The sequence below is a fragment of the Lissotriton vulgaris genome, chromosome 6 (assembly GCF_964263255.1).
Source record: "Lissotriton vulgaris chromosome 6, aLisVul1.2, whole genome shotgun sequence".
Taxonomy (NCBI): Eukaryota; Metazoa; Chordata; class Amphibia; order Caudata; family Salamandridae; genus Lissotriton; species Lissotriton vulgaris.
This window is the reverse complement of record NC_141694.1, coordinates 445328424-445338236: the sequence shown is the minus strand read 5'-3', so window position 1 is coordinate 445338236 and position 9813 is coordinate 445328424.

The window sequence follows — 9813 nt, the reverse complement described above, 5'->3', positions numbered from 1 at the left end:
GATATGATCTGGGTATTCGTTTAGCCAAGGGACCATTGCCATGATATCAACCGGGGTCGGTAGAGGCGCCCCTTGGGCTATTTCAGACCTGTTTGGCGCTTCCTCTACTCCCCGTATCACTAGCCTTGGCTCTGCACATATTCTCAGGATGGGAGGACTGCCCACACCCCGAACATTCGTGCCTGAACTTACAAGAACCCTGTAGCCTAGTACATTTCCCTCTGTTAAAACCCCAGCAGACCCCTTTTTTTCCTGAGCTGCCACTATTCCTTGAGTTCCGGTCATTGCTTGGACCTGCCCGAAAGGGCGCCCCTGACGAATGGCGGGAATACTCGACCACCTCACCCCCCAATGATGGTGACTTCCCCATGCCTGGCTTTTCCATTTTTTGCCATGAAATGGAGTCAAAACAATCCCATGTCAGGGATGAATCATGTTCCTTGGATTTACGAAATATATTATCATAAGAAAACCATTGATTCCCTCCATAAGTTTCATAAAATTCCATGATACGTGTCTGATACACGGCCAATTCCCCCAACAATTCGGGCCTATGTTCCCCCATAATTGCAATGAACATTCCGAACGCTCTGCCCCAATTGCCTATCGATTCATCGACCCTAAAACCGGCCATCCTGGCTCGCCATACACTTGGATGTAGAAACTCTGCTGCACAATTTTTTCCCTCCTTGAAGGTACCGATCCTTCCCCAACCATCGGCAATGGCTGCTTACCTGCACCTGCCGCCGTAACTGTAGATCCCGCCGTACCAACGCCCGATCCTGGTTGACCCACGGGAGCCTGCGGGGAAACAAAAGGACAAGGTGCTTTTGCGGCATCTCGGGATTGCCGCAACTGCCTCATTAATTGTTTGGCCTCCTCGGCCGTGACCCCCGGAGCGACGGAACCCTCATTGTTTCTGCCCAACCATGCCGCCAGCTGGGCGGCCAACTCCGGTGGCATATCCCCTTCGTTCACAGGGGTAACTACAACAGGGATCGGCTGCCCCGCGTCGGGAACCGGCACAGGAGCCTCCACCGGTCTGGGAGGGCTCGCCGGGGGGAGCCTCCGGAACTGGAACCTCGTCTCCATTTGCCCCGTTCCTGGCCCTCTTTCTTCTCCCGGCAGGGACCGCCCCTGGGATGATTCTTTTTAGGCCGTCCTGTACCGTCCCTGGCCGCCATTTTCCTCTTCACTTCCGCCATGTCTTTCACCAGCATACGGAGCATTTGGTCAGTGCTAACCTTCTTTGGGACCCTTTTGCCGCATTTTCCTCACGATAGATGAAAGGTCCTAGACAAGACTTCTAGCGCTAAAAGAGAAAAAAGAGAAATTACAAATTTCAAAATTGGCTCTTCGTTCCGTCTCGAGCTCACGTGCAACGAGGAGGTGCAGCTTCAGAGCACAGGAACAAGAGGATGCTTCCTTGGCTTGTCGCTCCTTTTATCCTTCTTCGGGCGGGCGTAGACCCTCCTCCAATCCGCCTCCCGGGCGTGGCTGGCGGTGTCGGTGTCTAGGACAACCCCCTCTTGGGCGGGAAAAGGCGCGCCCCAGCTACGCCGCTTCGGGCATACCAGCCGGGAAACGCCTCCCGCCCAAAATGGTTTCCCGGGGAGATCGGGGTACTCCACCATACGTTCGGGGGGACCGAGTGGTCGCCCCTTTCCAAAATACATTTCCAATTTGCAGCATTACTTTTTTGCCAGCATTACATCCAAACATGCAACAGAATACAACAAGAGGACCAAGGTGCTTGTACATCCGCCCAAGAGTTTATGCAGCACTCTATCTATATTGACTGAGGCATTGTTAAGAGGAGGTATGATAAAACAGAGAGGATTAAGAAGGCAGAAGAGGGAGTATAAAAAGAAGGGGGAACATTAGGGGACAGGAAAGACAATGACGATAGAGGGAGACAAAAAAATCAGAAGGCTGTTTGAAAAGAAGCAGCACTATCAAGAAAGACAAGTGAAAATATGGAAAGAGTGAAAATATCAGAAGAGAGAGGACAGTTTAAGCAGAGAGAGGTACACAGTGAGGAGAAACAGGTGAGATTAGAAAAAAGGTGTAAATATATTTCTTTAATTTACACAGACACTCTTCTGGACAAAAATTTTAAAACCATACATTTTACCAAAACACATTTACCACAGTAAAACGTTTAAGTGACAGAACACAGCCCATGTATATGAGCACTACATTACAGTGCAAAAACCTGACTCATTTTCAAAATACATTTCCAATTTGCAGCATTACTTGTTTGCCAGCATTACATCCAGACATGAGACAAAATACAACAAGAAAGAGGCCCAAGGTGATTGTAAATCTACCCAAGAGTGTATGCAGCACTCTATCTCTATTGACTGGGGCATTGTTAAGAGGAGGTATGATAAAAAAGAGAGGATTAAGAGGGCAAAACAGGTAGTATAAAAAGAAGGGGGAACATTAGGGGACAGGAAAGACAATGACGATACAGGGAGACTAAAAAACCAGAAGGCAGTTTGAAAAGAAGCAGCACTATCAAGAAAGACAAGGGAAAATAAGGAAAGAGTGGAAATCAGAAGAGAGAAGACAGTATAAGCAGAGAGAGGTAGACAGTGAGGAGAGACAGGTAAGATTATAGAAAAAGGTGCAAATATAATTCTTTAATTTACACAGACACTCAGTGTGATTCTGGACAGAAATGGTAAAACCATACATTTTACCAAAACACATTTACCTCAGTAAAAGGTTTAAGCGACAGAACACAGCCCATGTATATGAGCACTACATTACAGTGCAAAAACCTGACTCATTTTCAAAATACATTTCCAATTTGCAGCATTACTTTTTTGCCAGCATTACATCCAAACATGAGACAGAATACAACAAGAAAGAGGCCCAAGGTGCTTGTAAATCTGCCCGGGAGTGTACGCAGCACTCTATCTATATTGACTGGGGAATTGTTAAGCAGAGGTATGATAAAAAAGAGAGGATTAGGAAGGCAGAAGAGGGAGTATAAAAAGAAGGGTGAACATTAGGGGACAGGAAAGACAATGACGATACAGGGAGACTAAAAAAAACAGAAGGCAGTTTCAAAAGAAGCAGCACTGTCAAGAAAAACAATTGAAAATAATGAAAGAGTGGAAATTTCAGAAAAGAGAGGACAGTATAAGCAGAGAGAGGTAGACAGTAAGGAGAGACAGGTGAGATTATAGAAAATGGTGCAAATATAATTAATTAATTTACACAGAAACTCAGTGTGATTCTGGACAGAAATTGTAAAACCATACATTTTACCAAAACACATTTACCACAGTAAAACGTTTGGAAAGGGGCGACCATTCGGTCCCCCCGAACGTATGGTGGAGTACCACGATCCCCCCGGGAAACCATCTTGGGCGGGAGGCGAGTCTCGGCTGGTATGCCCGAAGCGGCGTAGCCGGGGCGTGCCTTTTTCCCGCCCTAGAGTGGGCTGGCCTAGACACCGACGCGGCCGGCCACGCCCTCGGAGGCAGGCGGGGGCGGGTTTACGCCCGCCCTGAAGACGGATAAAAGGAGCGGAAGCCAAGAAAGCATCCTCTTGTTCCTGTGCTCTGAAGCTGCACCTCCCCGCTGCACGTGAGCTCGAGACGGAACGAAGAGCCAATTTTGAGCGTTGTAATCTTTCTTTTGTCTTGCAGATATCCCGTCTGAGAATGCCCAAGAAAGTCGGAAAGCGGGTCGGTACCGAGCAGATGCTCCACATGCTCATGAAGGAGATAGCCGATCTGAAGAAAAAGGTGGAGGCTAAGGACGGGGAGGGAGGACCGAAACTGCTTTTGCAGGGAGCAGTCCCCGGTGGAAAAAGCAAGAGGCCCAGAAGGGGAGCACTTGGGGGAGACACCCCGGTTCCCGATACCCCACGTGAGGAGCCAATCCCGGTGCCGAAAGAGGGGAATCCAATCCCTGTGGTGGTCACCCCCGTGAACAGGGAGGATATGCCCCCCGAGTTAGCGGCACAATTGGCAGCGTGGTTGGGAAAAGATAGCGAGGGCGCCACGGCTGACGACGCCCGGGCAGTAATGAGGCAACTGCGGGAATCGAGGGAGGCTGCGAAGGCAACATCTTCTGTTCCCCCACAGGTTCTGGCGGCTGGAAGTACAGCAGGCCCAAGTTCGGCGACAAGCGCGGGGTCTACTTCAGGTAAGCGGCCATTGCCGATTGCGGGGGAGGGGTCTGTACCTTCTCGAAGGGAGAAGATTGCCCAGCATGTCCCACTAGAAATTAAGGAATTGATTTGGGCGGATAAGTATGTAAACATGTTTTCATTGCTTACCGACCATTACGGGATAGAGCATGTGAAGAGCCAAAAGGAGCTCATGCATCCGAGTGTTTGGCGCGCAAAAATGGCCGCCTTTAAGGTTGACGAGATCATTGGTACTTGGGGCAGAGCGTGGGGCATATTTACCTCCATCATGGGCGAGCGCAGGCCCGAGTTGCTGACCGAGTTACCCATTTATCAGTCACGTATTATGGAGTATTTTGTGGCATATGGGGGCAATCAGTGGTTCTGCTATGACAATCTTTTTAGAAAAGCTAAAGAACACAACCCTTTGTTGACTTGGGATTGTTACGACTCCGTGTCATGGCAAAAAATGGAGAGTACAGGAATGTTGAAGGTACCATTGGTAGGGAGTAACGGAGTAGAATCTTCCCGCCAAAACTCTGGGACGCCCTTTCGGACGGGTGCAGGTAATGAATACCACTCGAAGCCGAGTGGCAACACAGGAAAAAGGGGGATCTGTTGGAATTTTAACAGGGGGAAATGTACGAGGCCCCAGGGGTCATGCAAATTCAGACATGAGTGTGGGGGGTGTGGGCAGCCATCCCATCCTGAGTCCTTGTGCAGAGCCAAAACGGGTGATAACGGTGGTAAGGGAGGCGCCAAACAGGTCTGATATAGTCCGAGGGGCGCCTTTACCTACCCCGATTGATACCATGGCAATGATTCCTTGGCTCAGCGAATACCCGGATCATGCTTCCGCTGGGGTGTTGCGAAACGGGTTCTCATATGGTTTCCGCATCCCAGTGAGGGATTTTCAGGGTGTAGCAAACTGTAAGAATCAACTGTCGGTCTTGCAGCACGCGGCGGTGGTACAGGTAAAGATTGGGAAGGAGGTGACTCGAGGTCGTGTTGCCGGTCCATTCGATTTGCCACCTGTTGCTAACTTGGTTTGTTCCCCTCTTGGGGTGGTCCCCAAGAAGGACCCGGGTGAGTTTCGGCTGATACATAACTTGTCAGCCCCACGTGGTCTTTCCGTGAATGACGCGATAGACCCGGAAGTGTGTTCAGTGCGGTACGCATCTTTCGATGAGGCCGTAGCCATGTTGAATCGCCTGGGGCCCGGGGCGCTGATGGCAAAATCAGACATCGAGTCAGCGTTCCGGTTGCTCCCGGTACATCCAGACGATCAGCGTCTTCTTGGTTTCATGTTTCAGGGTCGCTATTACATGGATAGATGTATGCCAATGGGGTGCTCGATTTCATGTGCCTATTTCGAGAAGTTCAGTTGTTTTCTGCAGTGGGTGTTCACAAGGAAGACAGGTTTTCAACATGTTATGCACTATCTCGATGACTTTCTGTTTTTGGGGGCAGCCGGGGATCCTGAGTGTGGACAGGCTTTACATGAATTTTGTGTCTTAATGAATAGATTTGGTGTGCCATTGGCGCCAGGTAAGACTGTGGGTCCCTCGACCTTGATCGAGTTTCTGGGGATCGAGCTCGACTCGGTGGAAGGTTGTTTTCGATTACCCAAGGAAAAAGTGTTGAAATTCAGATTATCCCTTGAGACATGTATTCGTGCAACAAAAGTAAACCTGCACCAATTGCAACAGGTGGTGGGTCAGTTGAATTTTGCCCTAAGAGTGATACCGATGGCGCGCCCCTTTTCCCGCTCGATTGCACAATCCATGGTCGGCCTGAAGGAAGGACATCACCGCACGAGACTCTCGGCAGAGGTTCGCCAGGACATGCGCATTTGGTTGGCATTTCTGGCGGATTTCAATGGTCGAATTGTCTGGAACAAACCAGCGGTGTCCTCCGAGGAGCTGGGGCTTTGGACAGATTCGGCGGGGAGTATGGGTTTTGGCGCCATATTTGGTACACAATGGTCGGCTCAAAAATGGCCGTCATGGTGGCATGAGTGCGGGTTGACGAGTAACATTGCTTTTCTCGAACTTTTTCCTATATTGGTGGCCCTGAAAACGTGGCCGGGGGATTTCCGTGATCACTCTGTGGTGTTCTGGTCTGATAACATGACCGTGGTGGAGTGTATCAATAGTCAGGCAGCACGATGCAAATTGATTCTGAGACTGCTCAAGGAAATTGTGTTGTTATGCATGCAACTGAATGTACTATTTAGGGCAAGACATGTGCCGGGGGTGATGAACCAAGCGGCTGATGCGCTTTCTCATTTCCGTATGCAGGCCTTCTGGGGTTTTCTGCCCACAGCGGACCCGGTGGCGGCACCCTTTCCCGAAGCTCTCTGGTCTCTCGGTGCCCCGAACTACAAAACCTCGTGGGAGAGAGTTTAGCACCCAGGACGAGGAAGGCATATGAAGGGGCGTTCCGTTCCTATTGGGCCTTTTTGGGTACTGCTAGGGGGGAGCTTTGGGGTCAGGAAGAGTTTGTAGTGAAATTCCTGCTCTCTTTACATCAGGCAGGCAAATCAGTAGCTACGGCCCAGAGGCATCGGGCCGCCATTTCCTTTATGGCAAAGGCTCATGGGATCCAGGACCCGACAGCGTCTTTCGTTGTGCAGAAAGCGCTACGTGGGTGGCAACGCCTTGAGGGTCGCAGAGTAGATGAGAGGCACCCGATAGGTTTGGACAGGCTGACCCGGTTATTGTCTGTGCTCCCGGCAACGTGCTCATCCCAGTATGAAGCGGTATTGTTCCGAGCCGCATTTGCACTAGCATTCCATGGGGCTATGCGGATAAGCGAATAAGTGGCAAAGAACAAGCGGGATACGATGGGGGGATTGTGCCGGGAGCACATTCAGGTCAGGGGGGGGTCGTTGGCGGTCTCATTTGTTAGGTCCAAATCCGATCAAGGAGCAATCGGGGACTGCGTAATCATTCAGAGGATCCCCGGGTCTTCCATGTGCCCTGTGGTATGCGTAGAGGAATATTTGGCACAGAGGGTTGCAGCATGGGGGGGGACCTTCTTGAGACACGCTGACGCCACCCCACTGACGAGGTTTCAGTTCCAGAGGGTGCTTGCGATGTCTATTTCGGCCGCGGGCTTGAACCCCGGCGAGTTCGGGACCCATTCCTTTCGGATAGGGGCTGCTACTGAGGCTACAGCCAGGGGTCTGAGTGTGGAGCAAGTAAAACGTGTGGGGCGTTGGTCCTCTAACTGTTATAAAAGGTATGTGCGGTTGCACATGTTGTGAAGCTGTAATGATATACTCACGCTTCTTGTCTCTGTTTGATTTTCAGTTACGCAAGCTTACGAAGCGGGGCGGACTGTACAGTCGACCCGACTCCTGGGGACCAGCGGTCAGAAATCACCGTCTGCGAATAAGGAGGTGTGGGTCGTGGGCCACTCATATGTGAGGCGTGCCACGGACGTATTCAAAGCAGGTGATATGAGTCACGTGGCTGGGGAATACAGGTACAGGGTGTCCTTCTACGGAAAGGGCGGGCTCTGTATTGACCAGTTTCAGTTCTTTTTTGAGGGTTTGTTAGAGCGGACGAGGTCACCGCCGTCTATAATCATAGTCCATCTTGGGGGTAACGATCTGGTGGCCACTGGTAGACGACTTCTTCTTGAGGCAATGCTTTCCACAGTAAGTTGGTTGGCAAGAAGAGTTCCAGGGTGCACAATTGCATGGTCCCATATGATCCCACGGAAAGTGTGGCGGGGGGCTATTTCGGTTACTGCATTGAATCATTCAGTAAGGAAGATAAATAACAAAGTGAGTAGATTGTTTCGTTCAAATACACTGCATTCGGTTTCGCATGGTTGTATCAAGGGGGACAGTATGTATTTGGGGGACGGTGTTCATTTGTCCCGGGTGGGGAACGAGTTACTCATAGGAGACTTCATAGCCTGGTTAAGGAGTTTACAGCATGACCTTTAGGTAGGAGTGTTTTGTGGGGGGTCCGGATAGCCGGTCAACTATCCAGCCTGTGGCGGTAAGGTCATGATCGGTGAGCAGTAATTCGAAGATCCCTATGAGGGGGCGTCACCCATTACGGATGGGAGCGCTCGGGGGAGGTGGCCAATTGGCCCCTCAACGGGGAGGCGGTCCTGTCTAAGGAGAGGCCGCCGGAAGGAAAGGAAAGGTGGTCAAGGCCCCTTCCTGGATAGGAGGGGCTACGGCCCCTCCTGGGGAATTTCCCAGGGCCAGGACATCTGCGACGGCAGATGGGTAAGTTGTGTGGGGTGCGGGAGGGGGTTTACGCTACCTTTTAGACACCTCACACGAGTCCTCGAACGACCGTTAAATGGCGTCGAGTTTATTGGGGCCCCCGTCAAGTACAAAGGGAAATTGGTAGATGCACTTGAGGTACGCCTCTGTGCGGTCGCTCCTCTCACAAGTGAGGGGGGTATTTCTGGTTTAGGGATCTGACACCGGTTACGACCTTGCCGTTGGCCCTTAACGTTAGGATGTACAATTTCAAGTCAAATGTTTTATAGGATGTTAGTTCGGCTAGGAGAACCTTTGTATTAGAGATCTGTTAAGGTTAGCCAAACATCGTAATGTGGAAATGAAATTGTACATAATATGAAACTGATATTTTAATGTTTTATTTTGTTTCATATTTTAATAAATACGGCCGGGAAGGGTAACTCCCTTCCCGCCTTCCAAAAGTTCAAGAACTGTTTCCGGTTTCCCAATTCTTGGGGATTGTGTTGAGAGGGGGTGGCGGGTATCTCAGCCATATGGAAAGGGGCGACCATTCGGTCCCCCCGAACGTATGGTGGAGTACCACGATCCCCCCGGGAAGCCATCTTGGGCGTGAGGCGAGTCTCGGCTGGTATGCCCGAAGCGGCGTAGCCGGGGCGCGCCTTTTTCCCGCCCTAGAGTGGGCTGGCCTAGACACCGACGCGGCCGGCCACGCCCTCGGAGGCAGGTGGGGGCGGGTTTACGCCCGCCCTGAAGACGGATAAAAGGAGCGGAAGCCAAGAAAGCATCCTCTTGTTCCTGTGCTCTGAAGCTGCACCTCCCCGCTGCACGTGAGCTCGAGACGGAACGAAGAGCCAATTTTGACCCACCCACCAGCCCCTGAGGACAGCGATTCGTTGTGAATACAGTTGATATAGTATCTTTTTGTTTTCTCTGTTTTCTTACAGGTTGTGATGATTATCGTGAAATTTCTTAAGATGCACTAAAGATTGGTTATTTTCAGTATGTTTTGCAAATAAAGTAATTTGGAACAAGGATTGATCAGTATTTACGCTTGGTAATAAGTGATGTTTGCTTTGTAATCTTGGTAACTTAGGTAGAATTGTCGTATTTATTTTGGTCGGGCGGTAAGGTCATGATCGGTGAGCAGTAATTCGAAGATCCCTATGAGGGGGCGTCACCCATTACGGATGGGAGCGCTCGGGGGAGGTGGCCAATTGGCCCCTCAACGGGGAGGCGGTCCTGTCTAAGGAGAGGCCGCCGGAAGGAAAGGAAAGGTGGTCAAGGCCCCTTCCTGGATAGGAGGGGCTACGGCCCCTCCTGGGGAATTTCCCGGGGCCAGGACATCTGCGACGGCAGATGGGTAAGTTGTGTGGGGTGCGGGAGGGGGTTTACGCTACCTTTTAGACACCTCACACGAGTCCTCGAACGACCGTTA